At 35.7% G+C, this 26,868-nt stretch overlaps 1 pseudogene; it reads right to left on the reverse strand.

Annotated features, from left to right (window-relative positions):
• Window positions 1-536: 536 nt before the first annotated feature.
• On the reverse strand, window positions 537-26,868 carry LOC122238070 (annotated as a pseudogene).

A 26,868-nucleotide genomic window follows, 5' to 3' on the forward strand; every position in this document is an offset into this window, starting at 1 on the left:
ACCCAGGCACCACAAATGTTCCTCAAATTTTAAAAAGGCAAAGTAAAGGTTTCTCCACTTGCTAAATTATTGGACTTTTTTTTTTTGCATAAGAATGTTATTCAAGTTTCCTAAAATGAGAACTTTGAGTTTACATTAAACATCTCTAAAGTGTGTACTTTTTTTTAGCAATACTGTCATGAGATGCATTTATGAAATTATCCAGGTTTAGATTAAATGAGAAACTTGAAAAGACCTTGAACATTATTAATCCTTTCCCACATGAAAAGTACAGATATTAGAATATTCACTAAGTAAAATGAAAATATTACCTGGTGTCTAAGGCACACCATTAATTATACCTTCTAAAGTGGGATTTATTTGATGAACTGCATCAAGCACTCAGAGAACATTTGCTACAACTCAGGGAGAAAGAAGCAAATATTCACATTATATGTTAGCCTATCGTCAAGAAAGATATTTCAACTAGAATATGTCAATCCTTAGAATTACTGATGTAGAGTTTCTGTATAGGGTTTTTTTTAGACATACAGCGCTTAATGCTTTAGAGGGTTAGGTAAACTCAGTTCTCTTTTGTTCAATAATGCCTCGTTTACACCACACAAAGCGTAATCTCCGTTTCCACTATGCAATGCCTGCCTTACATTAAGTCATACTTCATTAGTACCACATAAAATAATTACATTATAAAAGGCCTCTAGATCACTAGTTTCAAAAATAATAGCCGGTATCATTAGCAAGCCAGTTTTCAGAGCAAGGGAACCTTCTCCAATAATTCTGAGGTTAATAAATTTAATTTTCTAAGTATTCTCCACAAAAGCACAGCAGATAAGTCCAAAACTTTGTTGAAAAATGCCCAAACATGTGTTCCCTCACTGGGCAATTTCATCAACTCTAACCATAATTGGACCATGGGGAGAAGAAGCACCCTGCAGTCCACAGAAGTCTAGATCAGGACTGAGAAAAAATATTCTTTCACTGGTGACAGCAGACAAAGGCTCACGATTTCTGCTCCATGGTGGTCTATCGCATTTTGTTCACATGCGCTGCAATAAAAACGTAAGTGTGACATCATACCAGAAGTGCCAAAGCTCCATTCATCTTGAGATGGCCCTAGAAAAGGATTCACGTGAAGTTATTTTTATTGGTTATATAAATCAGGGGTAATTCCTTTGTCATTTGGCTGTACACAGGTTCACCTTTAACATATACTGACAAATATTTTTCCATAAACAGTATTCTATCTTTTTATTTGCTACATCTTTCAACCCTCTCCATAGTAATTATACGAATTTAAACTCTCACATCAGAATATGAAAGTTCAAGTTGTGCACTGTTTTCATCAAGGTTTGGTTTTGTTCATATTTTTTATTTTAGTCTCATTGGAGTTTATTGTTTAAGTGGTATTGCATCCTGGTTTCAATTTGTACCTCCCGACTGACTAATGAGGTTGAGCATCTTCATATGTTTATTGGTCACCTGAAAGGGCTTGTTCACATTCTTTGCCTGTAGGTTGTTTGCTTTTATATTGCTGACTTTTATGGGTACTTTAAATATTTTGTATACCACATTTATTGGGTAGATGTATTCAAATATCTTCTCTCATTCTTTGGACTGCAATATCACGCCATCAAGACTTTCTTTTGATGAACAAAATGTAGTCCTATTTATCATTGGTTTTCTCTCTCTAGTTAGTACATTTTGTGTTATGTTTAAAAAATCTTTGCCCTACCCAAGACTACTGAAGATATTCTCCATGTTTTCTTTTGCAGGCTTCATATTTTTATCTTTCACATACAGATATATAATTCATCTTGAAATGATTATTGTATGTGGTGTGAAGGTGGGGGTCAAGATACAATTTTTGACACAGTCGCATAGCACCATGAAAAAAATTAAACCTCAAAACATCCTTCCCTCACTGCACTGGAGTGTTATCTTTTTCATATATCAGGTGACTATACATGCATGGGTTTGTTTCTGTCCCATTGGTCTATTTGTTTATCCTTATGCCCATGCTTTGTTGCCTTAATTATCATTGCTTTTTCATAAGTCCTAATATTTAGTAGTTTAAGTCCTCCCTTTCCTTCACTTTCTGTTTTCAATATTGCCTTGGCTATTCTTGGTCCTTTGGATTTCCATATAAATTTTAGAAATAGATGGTCAATTTCCACAAAAATTTAATTGTCTGTTGATACAATTACATCTGGATTATATTCTCTTTTAATATTTCATTTAAAAATATTACATTATTAAAGTCCTTTAGGAAGTTAAACTAAAGAGATCTCAGCATAATAATTTTAGCAAGTTATGTTCACAGTCTTCAAACTAAGGTAGATGGACTTCGCAGAGGGTGGGGCTTGAAGAATTTCCAAGTGGCATGTAAGCATAGAATATTTTAAGTGAACCTATTTCCAAATCCTTAAATCCATGTTTTTGTTCCTAACATTGATCTGCCTGAGGACACCCCTGTGATTTTTCCCCCAATATCTTCTTTCATAATTCCCCCTGTTACCACTTTTCAAAGAAAGTCATACCTTTCATCTATCCTACTGTTATCATTCATCACCAGTTGTGAAATCTTCCAGAATATCAAACAAAGGAACATTTCAAAATATCGATTCTGGCAAAGCCTTCTTTAATGCAGTCACCATGAACCAGCAATAAATCATTACATCTTTCCTTGCCTTGCTGCTAATTTTGGTAAAGTTAAAGCCAATTAGAAAGTTACTTTAACCCATATGAGTATGTTCTGAATTCAAGATATATTGTGGTTTGGCATGGTGGCAATGATGACATTTTGGTTTAACAAGGTCTTTCCTCCTATCTTTCAACTATTGTCAAAGCATTGTTGCTTAAAGTTTCGGGAGAGCAAAGCAAAGAACAATTGTAAGAAAAACTGAAGATGGCAGCATTTTATTTCATCCAGTTCACAAGCCCTGACATATCTCTCTGCCTTATTCAACTATGGATTTTGGAAATGGAATATTTAAGATTGATGAAAGGCATTTTCAGCCTCCTCATAAAAAAGAAAGTAAAGATTATCATTCATTTGTGTCTATTGTATGAAATTATACTTTGTATGATTTCAAGGTAGAGGAAGTTAAGTTCCATGTTTATTTCTGATAGACCAATAGGTTGTTTAATTTTTTGTGCTATTCGCTTAGATGCATAAGAAACACGTTTTCCTTTACATGTGACCAGATTCCTGGATAATGCACAGCCATATGTATTATTTCATTGGTGTGAAACTCCTGCTTGTTGTCACTGATAAGCTGTTTCTCTTTTTTTATCTTTGATTGTCTTGACTATCGCTGATGGTATATACTGCTACCATGAACTTACTAGATTTAGAGGAACCTAATTTTAGTTTATTGTATAGAGTCTACTGTATAAATAGTGCATTTAAAAGACAATATAATAATTAATATACCTGTTGTAACTTCCATTTTACTTTTGGTCCAATACCTTGTTTTATTTTTGATGCCAATTTCCACAAATTAGATTTAAAAAAACTGCTCTGTTAATAGCAGAACTTATTGAATGCAGGTCCAAGGCAAAATATTCCCACTATTGCAATCTAGGACAATCTAGGGCATGGTGCCCTGAACTCTAGAGAACTCACTGCATGTAGTTAGAATTAATTTATCCCTTTCAGATTTGATATGTCATTCTAATTCCATCAGATATATTAAAAATGTGATATAACAATTTTAAAAGGCAATGTTAATAATATGACAGACATTACATCTTGAAATTAATAACAAAAAATTTTTGATGTCACCTTCAATTCTCTGGGAATAAGTAAAGAAAAAATTTCAAGACCCCTGGTCTTTAGTTAATGGTAGCCCATTTGTACTAGGTAGACATAATAAACTGTTTGTATGAGGGATAAATTCAGCCCACAAAGGTCATCTTTTTCTAGCCCAAGGTTGGAATAAATGTTAAAATTTACTTTATTACAAATACTAACTCAAAAATGTTTTAAGATTCCAGGCTTCTATAAGTAAGATAATTCTGTAGCCAACAGGACCAGTTTAATAATTTTAATTTAAAAAAAGGCTTGCATCTTCTGATTCATCAATGTTAAATGTAAAAAAAGGTTCTATTTTGTTCTATTTGAGTTTGTTTTTTTCTAAACTTAAATAGGTTAACTGATCAAATAGGCTACCTTTACTCTTACATAATGTTTGCCATTATCAAAAACTAAATTTTATTATCTTAATTGAATCATGACTGTGGTAAGCCTTGTTTCAAGACTAATCATGTTTTGTGGTATGTCAGCTTGAAGATAATTTCCAAGATCTTTAGGAAACTGAAAAACTTGGACTAATACTAATATTGACATTTCAGAGAATAGGTTCTGAGGACAGGCTTCTGAACAGACATCATTTAGACAACTTTCAGACTGTATCAGTGGACTGCATCAGGATATCTGAGGAAACTCCTCAGTTTTAGTTGAGAAGTGGCCCAATGTGTCTACTAACCCAAGCTCCAGCAGGAAATGGTTGACAACTGAATGAACTGATGAAGGAGAATTTATTGTGGTTATCTGTTGGGAATATTTTTTATTTTGTTTTTACACTCTATTTTTCTGGATCTATAAGGAGGCTATTCCTTACACTATCTAAACAACGATTTTATATATCCCACTTTTGTAAATGAAAGTGAAACATTTAAAAATAATATCTGATTCCTGTGGCCCTTCCCCACACCCCCACCCCACCCCCAGAATTGAACAACTCTTACTAAATTTCTGTATTTTTCATGGCGAGGTTATCTTGTGGTGATTATCTCATAAGAAGCTGTCCTCCTTCTTACCAAGTTATAATTGGTTACTTTATGCAACCAAAATTTTACCCTGGGGCTTCTTACTTGAGAATGGTAGTTATTAAATCAGTTGTGATAAGCCATTTCAGGTAACAAATACTGATCCACCTGTGGGCCAATGCCTACAAAGTCCTCCCAGGAAAACTGGTCTGATATAGGTGGTAAGGAAGTTAAGGAAACTTAATAAGTCTTTGAGAGTCTTTGAGAAAGGAAGAAGTCATCCCAGTTTTTAGGTACATGGTGAAAGCTAGCAAAGAGTTTTCTGGTCTTGGATTCCTAGCCTCAGGATAACAAATATCAGAGGCTTCTTAAACACATGGAAACTTCAGACTATTATCTCTCTTCCAGGTTGCATGTCGCTCTTATCCTTCTCTCTCTTTTCTACTTTCATCTACGCTCACCACAACCAAAATATCTGAAATTATACAGTAAACACATGACCTATATGCAGACACTTTTAGTTATTGTGATAATGACTTCTCTTTGTAGTTCATGAAAGTAGTTCATGAATTCCCAGTCAAGACAGACTCTCCAGGTTTTCGTTTGCTGCGTCTCACAAAAGTCAGATCCTTCTACAGTACTGTTTCCCATTATAGTGTCATTTTAGGCTGACTAGCAATACTCTTTCCTGGACATGGCTTTACCAAGCCTTTCTCCGCATTCTGCTCTCTAGGCATTTTCCCATTTTTGACATTGCTTCCCCTTTTCAAGACTTTCTTGTAACCTTGTTTCTGTGCTCACATAACTTCTCATGATGTCTGAGACCTTACCCCAATAACTATTCTTTCTTTTTTTCTGAAATCTTGAAGAGAACAGATGCACTGAATAATGAGAGGAAGGTGGAAGCCAATTACAGTAGGTAAGGATGGAGTTACTGGTGAGAAAATTAAGCCAGTGAGATAAGACAAGACTTCTGAGAATTTTTACCACTAATAGTACAGTGTTTAAAAAGATAACAATTTTATGAGTTTTTTTAAAAAATACATTTATTTATTTTTGAAAGAGAGAGAGAACATAAACAGGGGAGGGGCAGAGAGAGGGGGACACAGAATCCGAAGCAGGTTCCAGGCTCCAAGCTGTCAGCACAGAGCCCGACATGGGGCCCGAACTCACCAACGGCGAGATCATCACCTGAGCCAAACACCTTTAACTGACTGCGCCACCCAGGGCCCAGCAAGTTTTTAAGATTAGGGGAGACAGAGGTCATGGATCAGGCTTAGAAATCAATGGAGAAAGAGTGCTACGACTTTTTAAAGATAAAGGCAGAAATATAGTAAGTCCAGAGCACTGAAGGAAACAGTGGCTTTGAATTAAGAAGAAAGAAGGGGTGAACTTCATAGAAGCTTTGAGGTAGTAAAGAAAGAAGTGGTAATGATATTTGAATTTAAAGAAGAAAGCAGAAGATAGGAGGTAGTATTCATCTCAGGTATCTAAGAAGCCCCGTTATCCACTCAAAGGCTGTGACATACTGTATGGATTTGTTCACGAACTAGAGAAACTACAAATTTAGTTCTGAGAACTAAAATGTCACCTATGCCCATATCAGTCATCCTCATTCTAACCCTTTCCAGTTTTGCCCTTACTAGTGTGTCTTAAATATTCATTTCTTCCCTCATAAAAGAAATGGATTATAGATACTGGTGCTGGTTTACATTTACCTTTATTTTAAAAACTTCTATTTAGTTTAGCCACATTCAATATTTGTAAAGACTATTACTCTACCATCCATGTATTCAGTGGAAGAGAGAACACTGCATTGAGTACTGTCTTCATCCTGAAAATTTTCCACTGAAAGCTTTCCTTTCACTATTGTCTCTTTGATCTTAAGTGCACTTTCCAAGCATTCATAAGACTGATTCACGTCATTTCCCATTTTTAAAGAATTAACTCAATTAGATTTTATATTTCCCACTCATTTAGAATTTCTGCTTCTTTTGCCTTTGTGTCCTTCAACATTGAAACAGGAAATACATCAATTAATCAATAAACTTGAGAGTGTCTTAGACCCTAAAGGTACAATAGAAAGATATATTTTATGAACAATGTTGATGCCTCTTCTTAAGAATTTGGCCAAATGATGCACTGATTTCTGCACCCTCAATTCTCATGCCCTCAGAGTCTTTTGCTTTATCATCTCCTTTCTATTTCTGCATCTCCCTTTCTACTTCAGAATTTTTCTTTATCAGCATTTATGTCAATATTCTGTTTGCTGAATATAGACTATGGAGAAGATACTCTGATAGACTTTGGAGAAACAAATTTTTAAAAAGTGTTGGGACACCGAGGGAGTTTCCTCTTCACGGGGAAAGATATATCTATAACATTCACAAACACAGGCACATATTACATTGAAACATATGAGACTGCCACTTTTGTAGGTCCAAATTGTTCGAATATTGGCAGTTTCATGTCATTTAGTATCATAACATGTTCTTATAGCATTGCTGTAAGTATTATGAAAAATGGCAGCTGTTGGGTCTTAGGCAGTGAAGAGACTGGGAAAGGAAATGCTAATATTGGATGAACAGAAAAGAATATTACATACAAAGGGAAAACATTTCAGACTTGAAGGTATCAAGTAATTTGACATATTCTAGGAAGTAGAATTTGTAGAGAGATCTTAAGTAGCTAGACTATCTATCTGGGTTCAAATTCCACTCTGCCACTTACTTGCTGTAAGACCATAGACTATTAACTTCTCTGTCTTTCAGCTACATTGCCGATAACAATAGGACCAACTTCCTCTGTTTGTTGGAGAATTAAATGAGTTAAATGGATAAGGCCCTCAGAATGGTGTCCAGCAAAACGGTGTCATCACCAGCTGTTCTTGGTGAAGGATAAAGATTGAAGAGTCCTAAACTTCTTGACTTGCATTCATGAATAAGTTCTGTCCCTCCCCTTTTTAGGCTTTCCTCTCAGGAAGGGTTTGATGGCATCATCTCCTGACTCACCTCTCCACAACTTTGCTCAATTTTCTCTTTCCAGTGCTTCAGTCCCCCTCTAAGCATATCAAAACTCTCTTCTTCAGGGAGGAGGCCTCTTACTGAATTCAGCTGGATGTGAGCTGATGCAGCATTTTCAAATCTGAACGCTTGCCAGTGGCCATCCACAGAGCAGAACTGCAAGGCCCCTGGAGCTATGTGTGTGACCCACTCCGTAGACACAAAATTTTACTCCCCACACTGGCTTCAGATCTTGTTGGGATTTCTTCAACATTGAAATTGGCCTTAGATCATCACTACAGCATCATTTTTTAAAAGTCTTTCTATTTTAGATTTTAAAATTACAATAGATAATGCAAACTTATTTTAATGAGAAAAATGATGCAGACTTTTATCAGTAAAAAAATGATCTCATACTTCTCAACCCATCTCTGATCTTATCCCCTATGTAAACCAAGTTTAACAGCCCCCGTGTGTGTGTGTGTGTGTGTGTGTGTGTGTGTGTATACACCTATAATTCCATTTTGTTCAGCCCCTTGTTGCTCAAATGGGCTTTCCCAAGATTCTTTTATTTGGATATGTAACACATGTAAATTTTTAAATTTTGTTTTGTTTAAAATGGAACCATTTTTTACCTGCTACACTCAAACTTTGTTTTGTTTGTTTTTTTTTTTAGTTATAGTACACTTTAATATCTATCTCTTCAGGTCAGTGGATATAGATACACTTTTTACAGCTTCAGGGCACGGGTATAACATAATTTATTCAGCATTCTCCAGCTGATAGACATTCTGGTGCTACCATGCTACAAAAAGCAGCTTATTTTTTATATGAAGGTATTCTTTTATTTATTTCTGGAGGTGAGATTAAAAAAATAATGGGACTTTTGAGTCAAAGGGTGTATGTCTTTTTATAGCAACAGTTATTGACGGATTTCTTTCCAAAACAATTTTAGTAAGTTGCCCTCTTGTTTTTCTGAAACACTGTCAGCAGGGAATGTTTTCACTCTTTTAAATTTTGCCAATCTGATGCGTTAAAAATAACATCTCAATTATGGTTTTATTTTGTGTTGTCCTTAATAGTAGAGACATCAAAGATCATTTTATATGCCTGTTGATGTTTGAATTTCCTCTTCTGTGAATTGTCTGTTTATATCTTTTGCTTCTCATTTCCTTCAATTATTTGCTTTACTGAGAATTCTTTGTATATTGGAAATATTAAACATTAAAATAATTTTTAAATTTTTTGGAGTCAAAAAATGTACAGTGAATACAACAGTAAAAACATCAGCAGCACTGGGCACATAGGAAAAAAATAACTATTATTGAATATAATAATACAATAAAATGTGTCCATTTGTTTCTTAAAAAATGATAATTAAAATTAAAAAATAAAATAAAATAAGAAAAGAAAATTCCCTTGCTTTCTATGATTTGAAATATTTTACAATGCCATGAATAACTATTTGTAAGTAATTGTGCCCCCCCAAATTCTATTCATATTCATATAATTTATTTTTGGGAAAATTTCAACTAAAGTAATAAGATTTTGTGGTCCAAATAAATAATGATGGATATTAAGATGAGTATTAAGGAAATGAATGGTTTTTCATGAGCAAATTAAATTCAGAACTTTGGTGTCTGGAGGAAAAGATTGGGAAGAAAGTCACATATTAATTACAGTGTGTGAAGTCTGGAAAATGTGTCTTCTTTTCTGAAACATGTGCCAATGCAATATTCAAAGATGATGCTCTCCAACACGATGGCTCTGTTTACTGCTGTGCACTAGGCAGCACGCACATGTCTATGTTAGCACCTCGGAACTGAAGGCGCCATGAAGATGGATGAGGAAGAGAATCCAGGGGTGGAATATGAGTCGCACATGTGCTGGAAGCAAACATAATAGTCTAGGCTGCTGAAAGGAAATGAAGTAATTCATTTTTAAAATCCTCATTACATTAGTTTATCACATTCTTTGACTTTTTTTAAGCAGATGTGTAAAATGTGAATGTAAAATAGGAGAAAACAGAAATATACACGTTGAAAGCTTTGTTATAAACCGAAATGAATAAAAAAAGAAAAAGGTCTACCTTTCTCCACATCTATTGCCAAATCTATGGTTGTAGCTTTCTCCAAGATTATCTGTACTAATTTGATGGGGTTTTTTTTTCCATATCAGACCATAATTTAGATTTTTAGAAATGTTCACAGAGGGAATTGAGCTTTGTTTCTTCCAACAGAATTAGAAAAATTATCGGCAGTTGAGTTTTTAAAGATTTTAGTATGGAGATTACATGCCTGAAGAGAGAGATCTGTTAAACCTGAGTTAAAGCCAGTAGCAGAAAGTTGAGAACTGAGTTGTCTTTAATTCAGTATATTTTTATTTCTGTAGTTCCTAAATTTGCAGATTTTTTAGTTCACTCATTGTGCCTGAATTTATGTCAAAGAAATTTTCTGTTATTTTGACTTATATTTAGAATCTGAAGTGAGACAAACCAAATCTACATATGTTGTATAGCTTATGACAGATATTTATTTGACTTAAGTAATTCTGTTTCCTCATTTTTGCAACGACCTTAATGATATCTATAACACAGGGTTATTGTGAGGATTAAATATGATAATGCATTTAAAGAAAATAGCATAGTGCTTAATAATAATAAGCTTTTAACAAATGCCACTTGCTATTGAAATCTATTAAAAGATGTTTTTCTTGGGGTGCCTGTGTGGCTCAGAGGGTTATGTGTCGACTCTTGGTTTTGGCTCAGGTCATGATCTCACACTGCTGACAGTGCAGAGCCTGCTTGGAATTCTCCATCTCTCTCTCTCTCTCTGCCCCTCCTGCACTCTCTCTAGATCTTTCTCAAAGTAAATAAATATTTAAAATAAATAAATAAATAAAAGATGTTTTTCTTTTTAAATTTTTTTTAACGTTTATTTATTTTTGAGACAGGGAGAGACAGAGCATGAATGGGGGAGGGTCAGAGAGAGGGAGACACAGAATCTGAAACAGGCTCCAGGCTCTGAGCTGTCAGCACAGAGCCTGACGCGGGGCTCGAAATCACGGACCGCGAGATCATGACCTGAGCCGAAGTCGGCCGCTTAACCGACTGAGCCACCCAGGCGCCCCTAAAGATGTTTTTCTTAATAACAAAAAAAAAAAGAAGAAAGATGCTTTTCTTGTTATCTGAGCTAGATCTGTATGCTTAGAACCTAAACAAAAGAAATTATTAGAAGAATATTATATAATGAATGGAAAACTATTATTGTGCTTTAATATTAAAATGTCAGGCTAATTTGTTTTTTTTGTCTTTGAAAATTTATTCCAAAAATAACACCATTGATTATATATATTCATTATATTCTAGTTCTGAAAGTTGTGGATTTTGTACTATAGTTGACTAATTTGATGTTGAACCTCATACATAATTCTCATTTTAGAAATGTCTTTGTGATACCGACGCCTGGGTGGCTCAGTAGGTTAGGCATCTGACTTCAGCTCAGGTCATGATCTCCGGGTAAGTGAGTTCGAGCCCTGCATCTTACTCTGTGCTGGCAGCTCAGAGCCTGCATCCTGCTTTGGATTCTGTGTCTCCCTCTCTCTCTGCTCCTCCCCTGCTTGCTCTCTGTCTCTCTCTGTCTCTCAAAAATGAATAAAAGTCAAAAAAATAGGTTTTTTTAATGTCTTTGTGATAGATGGCAGATACAATCATCACAGGCTTTTAAGAAATATTTCCTTGATGATCATTCCCTCTTAAATTTCTGAGTACTCTCTATCTCAGCCATCTGCAGGTATTCTCAGACTTTCATAGAATTAGATTTTTCTAAATCCAGCAGTTTCATTCGACCAGCAGCAAGAATAACTTGGTTATACTTTGATTTTTCTGCTTGAAAGTAATACACATCACTATATTCCTGTTTATTCTCTATCCCAACCACTTTAGATAATGGATTTTAATTTCTTGGGGCACTGCTGGTTTCTTTGTAGTTTAATCAAGTGGTCACATTCATTTTAACCACTGATTTTCTTCCCCACAAGTAAAGTGTCAGCTTAAAATAGGTATAGCACATTATAGTACCTCTTCTACATTTTTAGAAGAAACTTTTTGAAATATTTTACTTATAAAGCAGAAAAATATGTATACCCCCCAGGTTTTGCATAAAAAAGAATATAGCACACAGATGGATCCTAACATGTATTCTAGGTTAGTTTTGTTTACTGGAAAAGAAAAAAAAAATGAATGTGGTTTATTTCAGTTCTAATCAAGACTTTTTTAGTTGCAAGTAAAAAAAAAAAAAAAAGGATTCAAACTGGCTTGATGTAAAGGGGAATATTATTGTTCTTCCTAACTGACAAATCCAGGGTTAGAGCAAGCTCATGTATTGCTGGATTCAGTGCCAAAATGATCTGTCTTTCTACCTCTTGGCTCTGGATAACTCTGCGGTAGCTTTCTTTTCATGAAGGTTCTGTTACGGTGATGATCACAGTGACCACCAAATGTACCCTGTTTACAGTGTACCAGTTCAGGTGCCAATACAAAAGTCAGCATTGCTTTCTCAAGAATTAAATGATCCAGTTCTGACTTTCCTAACTTTAGTTGGTCAGCTTGGATCAGGCTCAAATCTTCTGCCTACCTGTGAAGTCTACAGGTTGGCTCCACTCCCCCTGAAACACATGACCCCAGAGTGCAGGGGAAGAGCTCTCCAAGGAAGTCCAAGGGGCCGTTGCCATTTGCTCCATCTTTACCAATAGGCAGTGGGATTAGCTCTCTTCATTTTAGCCACTGTCCTGGGTGTGAAATGGTATCTCATTTATGGTTTTAGTTTGCGCTCCTTTGTGTGTTTGCTGAACATTAGTACATCTCTTGTGTTAAAGTGTCCAAATCTTTGGTTCACTTAAAAAATTGCAACGTTTGTCATTTTACTATTAATTTGTAGGCTTTTTTATGTATTATGGGTGCAAATCCTTTGTCACATGTGTTATAAATATTTTCCCCCAGTCTGTGGCTTATTTATCCATTTTATTAGTGGTGTTTTTTGAGGAGCATAAAGTTTAAATTTTTATGAAATTCACTTAATTAATTTTTAAGTTTTTGGTTAATGCTTAGGCACATGATCCATCAAAATTATTTTTGTGTTTGATGTGAGATAGGAGACAACTTTTTTTCTGCTTTGTTTTGTTTTCTCCATGTAGATTTTAGCTATAGTATAGAAACATCTTTTTAAAAGGCTTTCCTTGGGGGAGCCTGGGTGGCTCAGTCATTCGAGCATCCAACTTTTGATTTTGGCTCTGGCCATGATCTTGCAGTTGTGGGATCAAGCCCCTCAATGGGCTCCTCACTGAGTGTGGAGCCTGCCTGGGATTCTCTATCTCCCTCTCTCTTTGCCCCTCCCTGACTTGTGCTCTCTTGCTCTCTCTCAAAATAAATAAATAAACAAACATCAAAAAATAAATAAATAAAAAGGTTTTCCTTTGTTCACTGAGTGAACTTGGCACCTTAGCTGCAAATCAATTGATTGCATATGTGTGGGTTTATTTCTAGACTCCATTCTGTTCAAGTGTCTGTTTGTATGCCAGTGCTACACTAGAGTTTTTAAATCAGGTGGTGTAAGGACTGCTTTTTTTCTCTTTTTTTCAAGATTGTTTTAGCTATTTTAGATCCGGTAGGATTCTATAACATTTTAAAAATAAACTTGTCTCTTTCTTTACAAAATACTTGATGAAGTTTTAATGGGAATTATATTGAATCAAAAAATTAACCTAGAGAGGATACTCATCATAACAATCCATGAACTATTATAACTTTCAACTGATGTAGGTCTTTTTAAGTTTCTCTCAGTTGGGTCTCATAGCATTTTGGTGTAGAGATCTTTTATGCCAGATCAGGTTTCTCAACCTTGACATTACTGATATTTTATACCAGAAAAATCTTTGTTGTGGGATGCTGTCTGTCACTGTAGAATGTTTAACAGCTTCCTGGCATTTGTCCATTAGATGCCGGAATACTCTCAGTTGTGAAAAAAAAAATGTTTGCAAATGTTTGCCAAATGTCCCCGCAGGGACAAGACCACCTCCAGTTGACAATTATATGCTAGATTTAGTCTTAGCCATTTAATTTTTTTTAAGTTTATTTATTTATTTTGCAAGAGAGAGAGAGGGCTGACGTAGGGCTTGAACTCACAAACTGTGAGATCATGACCTGAGCTGAAATCAAGAGTTGGCTGCCCAACCCACTAAGGCACCCAGGTGCCCCTATTGAGATATTTTTAATAACCTACCATGTGATCTAACCAGATGAATGCTGCATGTGTACTTGAGAAGAATATATTTCCTATCATTGTTGGGTGTAGCATTGTATAAATAACAGCTCAAATCTATTGATAGTGTTTTTCATATCTTCTATACCTTCACTATAAATGTAGTCCACTTCCAGTTAATGCCAGCATGTCATGCAAAATCATTTGTAAATCATACTCTAATTATTTCCTCTCCAATAAAAATTGGTCATAAAAATTTTTCGTGAAAGCTTAGATGTGGGTTGAGAAAAGAGCAGGACCAGAAGGAGTGTGAGCATCTTGTTTATGTAACTTCCTTTGGCTTTTAGGCGATATTCCCAAAATAAGTATATTCAAGTTGAATGCTACAATGTATAATCTACATTTTTAATTGATCTCATAAAACTCAGCTCATAATGAGTTTCTCAGTTCCTAATTTCTCCCAGTATCCAGTGATCAGATGTTCAAACCAAGAAATGCATCTCAAAGGAGAATGGCTTTCCAAAAACTGGCTTGTATTTGCTCCAGAATTCTGAGGCTTTGCTGTAATTTTCCTACCAAAGCAGCCACAGTCTCCATAGATCATATGTATAGAACATTTAAGTATCACTGGGGTTGCTGGATCATAGAGGCAAAAATGGAAAAGCTACTTAAACTTCAGTCTCTATTTCCTGGAGAATCTCTTCTCTTCTTTCTAGGCTCCACCGCAAGCTGACAGATAAGCCTTTAGATCATTCAGAAATGTGATATACACGGCTTCCAAATACTAAGCATTGTGGTCTTTCAGGAAAGATTACCAGATGTAGAAACATGTACTTCATTAAGAAGGGAAATCATGACATGTTGAAGACCATTTTACCACCCTCTGCCCCAGATACTTGAATGAAGTGACAGACCCCTCCCTGTATTTTCCAGGGGTTTATGTTAATGTTCTGTATCTCACCAAAGCATCTGGAATATTTACATTTCCTCCTTTTCCAGTTCAATTAGCATGATGTCAGCATATAGTAAGATGTCTGTGGAATGATGAGATGATCCAAGTTCCTGTTTATTAAATGACAGCAATGAGTCACAGTTGACATAGTTCTGGTGTAAAATGCTACAAGGTGCTGCCAGTCCTTCCAGGGAAGAGCACATTGCTTCTAGAGTTCTCTCTTAGTTGAAAGAAAAGTCATTTGTGATGATATACCCCAGTAAAGATAGCAGTGGCAATTGGAGTGTGGCTTTCTGATTGAACTGACTATAATCCATTGTCATTCTTCAATACTCATCAGTTTTTCACGTTGGCTTTAAAAAACTTTAAGGAAAGATATGATAGGAGTTGTTTTTCAGCCTCTCCTGCTCTGGGGTTGTGGAGTCTGTGAAGGCTTATAATTTTATTTTATTTATTTACTACTGTCTTCATAATATTTAGAACCCTGCTTGGCACTGATCAGTGACCATCAAATATTTGTTTAATTAATGAGTATTTTGGTATAAATAAATTGAAAGATGACTGAGAGAATTACAAGAAGTACAGTTAGAGATATAAAAAGGGGATCAATCATACCTTGAAGGCATTTTTATGCAGAGGATGTTAGAATTTATTATGTAAGTAATGGAGAGCTACTGAATAAGCTTTAAAGTAATGTTATGATTTATATTTTAGAAATACGATAAAAATGCCAAAGGAGGGGATACTTCAGAGGGCAAAGAGCCCAAAGATAGGGAGACCTAGGAAATCGGACAAATTAGAAATAGTCATCTAGGCCTTCATAATAGTCTCGCATCTCTATTCATCATTCAGTCATTGTCCCATAATGGGTTAGCTTAACACCCTTTTGTAATAAAAATTCTTAGTAAGAATAGAAATCAATTTTCTTAACTTTGTTAAAAGCATCTGTGAAAAATTAGAGCAAACATCATACTTAGTGGTAAAACATTGAAGTATTCCCATTAAGGGAGGAAAAAAAAATGATGAAGATGCCTACGGAGAAAGCAAAGAAACAATCCCAAGAGCTCTCAGCTGGTTGCTGCCCTGGCATTTACAGCAAGGCTATGCTGTTTCTTCCTCACTATAAATGATTTCATAGACCATCCACAACAGCCAAAGTCACTGTGGATGACTGGGATGGAGTGAGCAAAACCAAGGCTATTCCTTCGTCATTTCTGAGCACAGAAAAATAGGACACTGCGCAAATCACAAAAGCACACAAGCATCTATCTGTGCAGGCTACACGAGCCACTGCTATTTTTTTTTTAATTACAACGTTAGTCCCACTTCATTCCACCTGCCTCCTACATAAAAATTAAGATAGTCATAGAATTGTTCTCGTTTTCTGACAACACCTAATCCAGAGCAAAATACACTTCCTTGCTGCCTTTCCCAAATCACATAACACAAGTCCAAACACTCTAACAATCCCCTCATAATATCCAGGCCAAGGGAGGGACAGCCTTCCCTAGAACACCTGTGTCTGCGACTCTGCCTCCTAACTCCAAAGCAGGAGGTACTTTGTGGCACACACTTAATTCTTGCCAATTGAGTCACAGAGGCCAGGGGAAGGGCACTTTTACTTGGCATACAAGAAGTTCATGGTTTCGCTCTGTGATTTCTACCTTTGGAAGTGTGCTGGCTAGGGAAGGTCACAGAAAACGATGTGCTCATTCTTGCCTTTACTTATGTTCTTTCTCTTTCTTTCTGATAGGTATAATATTCTCCCATTTGGTCTGACAAACAACTGACCTTCTTTTGAACTCAGTGAAGGAATTAACTCTTCAGTGACGCTTTCGCTGACTCCTAAATTGAGCTTACTTCTTCCCTCTTTGGACCCCCACTGTTTTTATTAAGGCACTGATCAATCTCAAATGAATACATCTATTTATCTACATATTTCTTTCTCCGTAAAAGTGCATAATATCTCTTATTCTTCTGTCTCCATCACTCAGCAAAATACCTAACACATAATGGTGTTTGTACCAAGTCAAATATATTGGACTGAATTGATTTGAAGATAAACTGAGTGATCTAATGGAATGAACATGGATCAGAAGGCAGAAAACCCAGATTTTTAGTTTCATCTATGCTAACTACAGTCATTTGTAGAGTCTCTTAATCTCTGTGCATTTTTGTTTCTTAATATGTAAAAATGAAGGTGTGGGTTCATATGGGTTCATTTTTAACATCACTTTCACAGTCAATACTCACTGATTCAGACTGATGTGCTTCATGCTTGACCTTTTTAGCAGAGTTTTGTACTTTGTATAAAGGGCAGTGATGCATTCCTGGACACAGAAGATCAAAGCGATAATTGACATTAAGGCTCTTATTCAAGCTCTAAGGGCTAACTAAGAAATCTGGCTATGAACACTAGAACATTCCCCAAGGCCATCAGATCTCTCACACTGACTTAAAAAAAAAACAGAAGTATAATTTAACAAGCTTTAATCTAAATAGAATTCATACAATGAACTTGGGGTCTATTGCATTACCTTGAATACAAAAAGGTTTACAATACTAGGCCAACTTGAAGCCTGTGATTTATTGAAGTGATTTATTGAATTATATAACATATGGTTAACCTGTGTCATTAAAGGATAATTCTCTTTCCATATTTTGTATAAAAAAATCTTTAGTTGTCAGGAACCAGTTGTCATCATAATGTGATTTCAAATGAATTAAATAGCAACAACAGCTTTAACATTATGAAGATGATGTTTATAAATGATTGAATTGCCTTTGAATGGCTTCAACAGAGAGCTATACGAGCTCATAAAACAAGGAGCTTCTCATTATCAAAATTATGCTGTTTTCTCAAGCTACTTTTATGAGATAAGTGATTTTTTAATACTGGCAGGTGGATAGAACAGTATATTTTATGAAAAATAATCTAAAAATACAAATAATATGCAATTTTATCAACCAATATGGATTTATAAAGTGTACATCGAGATGATGACAGCAAGGAATATGTCATTCCACGGTGGTTGTCTATAGGCTTATATTAATTATATAGCCTTATATGTATTGGTCAATGCACTCTGAAGAGTGACCAGGGTTTCAGGTCATGGACTTTGCCTTTGATAAGTTATTATTGCAATTCTGTGTGAGCACAAATAAGGCATCTATAAACATGGAATTTTCCCAGCTGAAAAAAATTGCTATAATTATATTCAAATGACTATCAAGGCCTTTAAAATTACTTTCTGTAAAAAAAATAAATTGACTTTGGGTAAAGAATGTCATTTGTGTAAATACAAGGTCTTAAATATATTCAGATTGAGATCTGAAGAGTGATTATTATTCCCCAAATAACAGAAAATATGTCTACTCTTTTGTTTTTGGTGTGGGGCCATGATAAATGTGCTAAAACCTTAAAGATGTGGCACTGAAATATTTCCAGGAAAACAAAGCACTTATTCTTAGTAATAGTCTATCTAACCAAGCACATGTTCCTATATGAAAACATTGAAATCACCTCTAGGTCATAGGAAAATTGGTATTACTAGTGGAACAAGTGATCAACATCATCCTCAGGTGCTCTGCATTTTTTGATGCCATGGTGGATTGGCTTCCTACCGTTTCTGTAATGAATTACCACAAACATAGTGACTTAAAACAACACATTTATTGTATTACAGCTGTGGTCAGAAATCCAAAATGAGTTTCACTGAGCCAAAATCAAGGTGTCATAAGGCTGCACTCCTTCTGAAGCTCCAGAGGAGAATTGGTTTCCTTTGCCTGAAAAGCATCCCTTGGTTCATGATCCCTAGTCCCATTTGCCAAGTTCATCACTCCAACCTCTGCTGCCCTCACCACTTCTTTCATTGCCTTGCCTTGCCTTTATTAGGATCCTGTGATTACAGTGGGCTCACTTAGATAATTAATCCAGAATAATCTCCCCATCTCAATATCCCTAATTTAATCATATCTTCAAAGTCCCTTTTACCATGTGAGGTAACATATTCACAGGTTCTTGGGATTAAGGCATTGAGAGGCTATATTTTCTATCTTCTACGCATACACCCTCTTGCAGTCTGGTAAGGTCCTTGGTTTCCTTCTTAAAATAATGTTTTAAAATGTATAACATAAAGTAGATAAGATTACAATGGGAAAAAATTATATTAAAATACAATAATCAAAAATTTAAAAATAACTGTGCACTTTTTAAATTATTGCATTAAATAATAATTGCAATGGCTTATAATCACCATAATAATTTCAAAGTAGTGTAAAACTGTTGGGTGCAACAACTATTACTGTGTAATATAAAAATATCTATCTTTTCTGCTGTACTGCTAATAGTTTGCTGGGGTTTTTTGTTTGTTTGGTTGGATGGTTTGGTTTTGTTTCCTCTAATTAACAATTCAAAGAAATGTTAAACTTCAATTAGAAGTTGAGTCAAAATATATAATTTGTATTTCTACCCACAGTCTTGGACTACAAGTTAAGAACCCCTGCTGTACATACATAGCAAAAAAGATTTATAACTTGTCAGTGTGTGTGTGTGTGTGTGTGTGTGAGAGAGAGAGAGAGAGAGAGAGAGAGGCAGAGAGAGAGACAGAGAGACAGAGAGACAGAGATTTCCATTGACCAGTGTGAGCTGAAAAACTTGCTATTATTTTTTTACATATTTACAATTTTTCAGCTGTATTTTTTCTTCCTACCATTTGACTACTAACTGAAAAGTAAAATAAACTAGATTATAGACAGTCTTTATCAGAAATCTACATTATGAGATTCTCATTCCATTTAACATTAGACACTAAGATATTTATAGACACATGATGAATTCTTCTGTGTATTCACAGATCATCCCAATTCATTTTAATATTTAGTAAGCAATGGGCTTTCTTATAGCCCATTAATTTTTATAGGAGCTGACATTTGTACAGGAGCTTATGCTCAATTTAGCATAATAAGATGCATATATCCTAGAACGTGAAAACAAAATCATTCTAAATATGTTGTGGTTTAATCATTTGTGGGTTTTATTAAATTGTTCTTTACATGTTCGCATAATAAGTAAGCTTATGTTTTCTGCAGTCCAAAACAAGAGTCTTATGCTATAAATGCTTAGGGGAGGATGAAAGTTTGCCTTCTAAAACATATTTTTTATCCCAAACGATTGACCCAATAAAGTAGAAGTCTTTCATTTTTTCCTTGACTTTATTCCATAATAGTCCATCTTCAATAAGCCCTACTAAGCAGGCACAATGTAATTAATTATACAGTTACACACATATACTATATATACACATCTAACAAATGAAACAGTGAAAACAATATTCATACTTCCAGTACCTGGACACTCAGTTATTTAGGAGAAAATATTCTACTTTGATGCTGAAATTAGAACTTAATATAGGGACTCTTGAGAATTGGATTTATAGATTTTTAAAAGTTTTTTTTATAGCTATACTATAAAAATAATCTGAGTCAATCTGTGTTCCACTTAGTCATGGGGCCTGTTTATATTTTGCTTATATTTATCCGTTCGTATATTTACTTCCTTATATTTATACTTTCTAATCACTGATTCTGCTCCATTTTGATTATCTTTCTGGTTAATGGGATATGGTAGGCTAAGTGCAACTGTTCAACCAAGAAAGTAGATTCACAGACGTAAGGGTCACCTGGGTATGGATTTGCATGGCAAAGCCCTTAAGCACTATTACAGCTTTCCTGCATTTGTGGACATGGTGAGTACTTGCAAAAAAGAAATGTTCTGCAATAGTGATAGGAATACTGAGATGCAGCCCTGAAACATTTCATATTAACTTGTCCTTACTGACATTGTCACCACCTCACTCCTCCAAGTTTTCCTGTATTAATCAAAGAATTAGCACTCTTCCATTTTTAGTACTTTCAAATTCCACAATTTTTTTTTTGCGGGGGGGAGGGTCCTGTGTGTGTGTGTGCGTGTGTGTGTATGCTTTTGCAATTTACATAAAACAGAAAGCTGCCATGAAGAACAAGTTTGAGAATATTTGAAAAATGCTAATAAGACCCGCTGTATGAATGTTCTATTTTTACTTAACTGAAGACATTTCCTATAAAGAAAGGAATCTACATGTTTATTTTTATCTCTTTATTTCTTGAGGAGACTCACAGCCTTAGTTAAATTATTTTCACAACACTGAGGAATTCAAGATCTCAACTATTGGAAAGATATGCTAATTGGACACTAGACACTATGTTTCTTTGATCAAGTAATGAGATAAAGCTGAGTTACTCTGAGAGTTGGGTAACATTTGCTAAGTGGAATGTTATGGTTAGATTAGAGAAAGTAAGTACAACTTGAAATATGTCTTTTCTACTTTACCACTGAATATCATTAAAAATGTTGGCAATGATTTGCCAACGATACGCTCAAGTGTAACTGCATGTGATAAAGCATAAAAATTGAGTAATATGATTTAAAGAGTATGAAAATTACAAACCTGATAGTATATTTATCACTATTTGCTGCACTTAGTGTTCATTTATCAAATATCTGTTAAAAACCACTGCTTAACATCCACTGCCCCCGGCACTGGTACCACAAAGATGATCATTCCACACTTCAGCTCTGAATTCATAGATTGCTCAGAAGTCTGCAAAAGGACCAAGCAAAACTAAAATACCGTCCATAAAGTGGCATGATAGATATGTGCAGAAAGTGCTCTGGGATCAGAAAGCAAGGCATAGTTTTCTTTTCTTTTCTTTTCTTTTCTTTTCTTTTTCCTTTCTTTTCTTTTCATGTTTATTTATTTTTGAGAGACAGAGACAGAGCACGAGGGGGAGAGGATCAGAGACAGAGAGCTGAAGACAGAATCCAAGGCAGGATCCAGGTTCTGAGCTGTTGGCACAGAGCCTGAGGCAGGGCTTGAACTCATGAACTGCGAGATCATGACCTGAGCCGATGTTGGACACTTAACCAACTGAGCCACCCAGGCGCCACGAGGCATAGTTTTAATGTGAAAATATTTACAAAACTTTTCAAGACAGAATTGTATTTTATTTAAGCATAACTTTTCACAAAAGCAAGATTGGAATTCTCTGTCACTGACTGAGTTTGTGCAAGATGTTTGTCTTTTTTTATTTTTAAATTTTTTTTAACATTTTAATTTTTTTCAAGAGAAAGAGAGAGAGCGTGAGCAGGGGAGGGGCAGAGAGAGAGGGAGACACAGAATCTGAAGCAGGCTTCAGGCTCCAAGCTGTCAGCACAGAGCCTGACGTGGGGCTCAAACTCATGAACCATAGATCATGATCTGAGCCGAAGCTGGATGTTTAACCGACTGATCCACACAGGTGCCCCGATGTTTCTTTTTGAACCTCAGTTGTAACAGTGAGAATAGGAATAGCTAATACCTATGGTGCACTTACTTCATATTACTTATTACTTATATATTAATGTTGTAATAATCATATAATATACATTATGATACTTATTACATATGACATTTTATTTAATCCTCCCAACAATGCTATGAACTAAGTACTATTAATGTTGTTTCCATTTTACACATAAGAAAAATTGTGAAAGAAGTTAAGTAGCCTGGCCAAGTTCCTAGCTAATACATAGCTATGATCAGATCTAGTGAGTTCTAGAGGCTAAGTTCATAGCTGTTACACTCTATAGTCTCTAGTGATTACGGTAATAATATATCTATCTTAATTCGATGTTTGGTCTGAATAAGCCAGGCACAAATAAATATTATTTCAGGTGTCTATGTAGTTCCTTTGAATCTTTTCTCATCTCTTTCTACCGCCTTTTTCTCTCTGAGAAACAACTAGAGGAACGCCCATTTGCAGATAATGTATCTTACAAAATTTCTACGTGACAATCATCATGAAAGAGCTGTTTAGGAATCAGTAAGTTTGTCCTGAGAGTTCTGAAGTGAGAAGGGGCTTGGGTGAAGACAGGCTTACGTCAATAAAGAGTGAGCTTTGGAACATTAAGTTGACTTCCCACATGCTTGCTTTCTGCATCAGACACATACTCTGACTCCTAATATATGAGTTTTCAAAATGAGCTATTGTGGGTTTACAACACACCATATATTTTTATATTCTAGTTTATGTGAAATTTTCCACAGAGACATGCTTACAATGCCATAGATTTGGGTTTTATTTTACTATACATTATACTTAACCATGCACATCCTGTTTAAAACATTCTATAGATATATATCTATTAGTCTACGCAGAGGTTCAGTTAACGCGTTGACAAGGAGATTACACTGGGTCATTCACCCTTTTACATTTCCCCAGAGGTGCTCCCAGTTAGGGGAGAAAAGGAAAGGATCACAGACTAGAGCCTTAACTTCTTCCACCTCATAACACATAGAAATCTTCCAGTGTTACTGTGAGGACTAAATGAGATAATGCATATAATGTATTGACACAATAATAATGCACTGTATTAGTCAGGGTTTTCCAGAAAAGAGAAGCAGAGACAGAGACAGAAAGAGATTATGAGGAATTAGCCACACAGTTATGAAGACAAGACATCCCACAATATGCTGTCTGTAAACGGGAGATCCAGGGAAGATGGTGGTGCAATTCAGAACAAGTCCGAAGGCCTGAGGACCAGGGGAACCGGTGGTGTATGTCTCAGTCTGAGGGCAGGAGAAAGGCAATGTCCCAGCTCAGAAGCCAGACAGAGGAAGTGAGTTCTCCTTTCCTCCATCTTTTGTTCGGTTAGGTTTTCCAATGGATTGGCTGATGCCCACCCACGTTAGAGAGGGCAGCCTGCTTTACTGGGTCCACTAATTCAAATACTAATGTCATCAGGAAACACCCTCACAGGCACACTCAGAAATAATGTTTAATCAAATATTTGGGCAGCCTGGGCACTCTGTGGTCCATTGAGGTTGATATATAAAATTAACCATTACATGTCCACCCCTTGTCACCTTGGCACCTGTATGAATCTTCTTGGTCCATGCACACACATTTTCTTTCTCTATCACTTTTAATGTATCTATCTTAGTGTAGAACTACTTAAGAAAAACATTTGCTCATATACTATAAAATTTAAAAGACAAAAAATGAGTATATAGGAACCATAAATTTCTCTCTTACCCCTTTCTACTCTGGCCAATTCCCTTCTCTAGAGGCAAACGTTATAACCAGTTTCATATTGTTTACACAGTTTTGGGGGACGATTTCAATTATTTAAAAATACTTGGCTTTTTAAAAGATTGGCATTTAGTCTTTTAGAGGGGATTTTCCAGAGAAGAGGAAGTTCAAATAATGGCTGTATTCCTTCACTGTCAGGAGTTGTGAATAGTGAAGCAAAAAGGAGCATAGTCAGGAAGCCTGAGTTCTAATCTTGTCTCTTTAATTTGGCTTTGGTCAACTTTGGCCAGGTTATTTAAGTTCTCTGATTTAAGGTATACAATAAAAAGTTTAACTAAATGATTAGCTGTACAGTGCTTCTCAAGTGTTCCATTTTATGATTCCTCATGTAACTCAACACATTTTAGTAACAGTCCCTAGGGGCTGCTCCAACAAGAAATTTAAGCAATTCAGATTAGTCATCACATTTTCTCTTTACACAGTTGCTGAGATTGCGACCAAGAGGTTTTCACCCTGAGGAAATCATGGAAACCTTGGAAAATGTGGCCAGGTCTAATGAAATAGCACTTCTTTTTCTTTAGAGGAAAGTGTTACTCTAAAGTGAGATATTCTGCTAAGACCAATACTTTTGACGGAAATTAGGGATATTCTAAATTGTGGTATTTGTAAGAACTGGATGACTTAAGGCTATTGGACTGGTCTTTGTAACTGTCGGAATAATTCATTCCTGGGCTAATTAGGAAATCTATTAAAAACCCTAACCGTATGCAAAAGGAGAAAGGAAAGTTTGATTTAATTTAATTTTGAAACGTTGGGAATGCTTCATTCCATTTCCAGTAGTACAGTGAGAGGGAAATTCTCTTTTGTGCTCCGGAGCTGATAAAATTAAATTCTAGCCACAGGCTTACCAAGAATGTTTCTCAACTCCCCATGGAGCTCAATCAAAGAAGAAGATATGTAACTTCCACGTAAGATAGCAAAGAAGTGTATGCTTGTTTAGCTCCCCTACCTGAACTTTAAGGAGAAAGAAAAAATGAACAAAACAAAACAACTGGAGAAGAAAACTTTCCGATACTGAAATTAGGGAACAACCACAATTTCATACAAATATCTTAAATAATGCCTGCCTTATACAAAACAATGAGGAACCAAATTGAAAAACAACTTTGAGATATACAAATCTGTAATTCTGAGTCCAGAGCAAAGTGCCAGGAGTGAGGAAATTCAGAAAGACCCTACCCAAGTCAGCTTTGAAGGTATTAGGATTATGGGTGGGACTTGGCCATGAGCAAGATAGAGGACCTCTATTGGAAATCTGTTTCTTCACTGCAGAGCAGGTGCCATTCAGGACGGACAGAAGGAGGGCACTTACCACTACACCTCTGAGGTGTTTGCCTATGCTGCTGAAGGATGTGCCCACCATGTTTGGGAAATGCCCCTCTCTCAGCCCACTCATGATGCTTGGCACAATCCACTCTAACTCCCCTTTCCAAGCTGGTCTCTGTGACGCCTGTGGCTCTCCTAAATCTCCAGTCAGCCTGGACAATTCATTATCAGTGTGAACAATGCGCGATCTGTGTAACTTCATCTTTCTCATGCTGCCCCTGCTGCCTGGTATGAATTTCTGCTAGTAATATGTAACTGTTGCAATCCTACACAAACTTCACAGTCTACTCATAGGCAACGTCCTTTATAATCCTTTCTTGATCCGCTGACGTTTTTTAAGACCCCCCCCCAAACATTTTTTCCTCCTGAGTGCTTCACGCTTTATTCTTTTATGACATCTCATGTTCTCCCTCATAACACAGTTATTTCTGCTTATAATATAAATTCCTTAAGGTGCAAATCATGCTGTTTTTGTATTGATTTATTTCCAATATCTCCAGGTACAGTTTTTTGCATAAAATAATCATTCTGTAATTACTGGTGAATTTATATTTTCATTTTTAAAATTTGAGAATCATATGAACCAAAAAAACCCTTTAATTTCTGAAAGATATTTTTCTTTGGGCAGTGCAAGTCTCAACATAGTAAAGCATATCTTTCAAGGTCCTGGAATTCATCATTGGGAAGCAAATGAGTCTTCTGTTCCCTTAGACTTTGCTTGACCTCTACCATGATAAAAACAACGCTTATCCTTGAAGATCTTATTATAGCTCAAATAGCTTGAAAAGTCTCTCTCAAATATTCAATTTATCTTACATAAATTGCCACACCTTTTCTAAGTAAATTGCTTATATATTATTGTATCATTTGAACAAACCTGCAAGCAAAATTATTTTGTAAATTTTCTTGTTCAAATTCATTTTTACAGTGCTATTTTTTCCTTTATTATCTTCTCTAATACACCACCTCACACACACAAGAGTGTCTACAACATATATATAGTTACAAAGCATGGTAATTAGAGGAATAGCCATGAACATGTCACTGAGAAGATTTAATACCTCACATCCATCTATTATTCTTATCTGATTCCTCGGCCTCTCTCACATTAGCTGGATGTTGTATTTATCATTTCCATGCTTCTTTCTCTTAAACATTTTATTTGGAAATAATTTCAAATCACATAAAAGTTTCAAGGATAGCACAGAGAACACCCATATACTTATATATTATACTTACACTTATGTACGTACTTACCACACCACATACATGGACAGAAGTCCCCCCTTCTCCACTGCATTGCTTTCTGAAGTTTCAGTTACCTGCGATCAGTAGTGGCCCAGAGGCAGCTGATCTTCCCTTGAATGTATAGTCTGAAGGGCATAGTCAT

The sequence above is a fragment of the Panthera tigris genome, chromosome B1 (assembly GCF_018350195.1).
Source record: "Panthera tigris isolate Pti1 chromosome B1, P.tigris_Pti1_mat1.1, whole genome shotgun sequence".
Classification (NCBI taxonomy): domain Eukaryota; kingdom Metazoa; phylum Chordata; class Mammalia; order Carnivora; family Felidae; genus Panthera; species Panthera tigris.